Genomic DNA, 391 nt, shown 5'->3' on the forward strand with positions numbered 1-391 from the left:
GGTGGCTGCCATCACCCACGAGGCGGCAGAGGGGTAAAGCACGGGCCACTCTTCTCGTTCAGCATTATCTAAAGGCACCTCCGAAGCGTTCTCACAATTTGACGGGACCCGTCGGTGAACAGGGCACACTGAGTCTCATTTTCTGCCGGTTTTTTCACGCATCACCGCCTCCTCTGGCAATATTCCAAAACATTTGCCTTCTGGCCAGTCCAGGATCACTTCCAGGATTCCTGAGTGACTGGGGTTTCCTCTTTGAGCTCATCGTGTGATCAGTGGGACCCACTTACCCCACGTGGCACCAGTGTCACGGCATGTAGAAGAGACCCTCCCTCTGAACACCCAGCCTGGCACCAGCAGTCGAGGCGCCAGGAGGAGCTGTGTTTCAGCTCTT

General features: G+C 56.0%; 1 protein-coding gene across 1 annotated transcript in view; it reads right to left on the reverse strand.

Annotated features, from left to right (window-relative positions):
• LOC104276709 (E3 ubiquitin-protein ligase AMFR-like) overlaps positions 1-391 on the reverse strand; it is a 26,495-nt gene that overhangs the window by 6,197 nt on the left and 19,907 nt on the right.

Source organism: Apaloderma vittatum, unplaced genomic scaffold (assembly GCF_000703405.1).
Source record: "Apaloderma vittatum isolate BGI_N311 unplaced genomic scaffold, ASM70340v1 scaffold23547, whole genome shotgun sequence".
In the NCBI taxonomy this organism is placed as follows: domain Eukaryota; kingdom Metazoa; phylum Chordata; class Aves; order Trogoniformes; family Trogonidae; genus Apaloderma; species Apaloderma vittatum.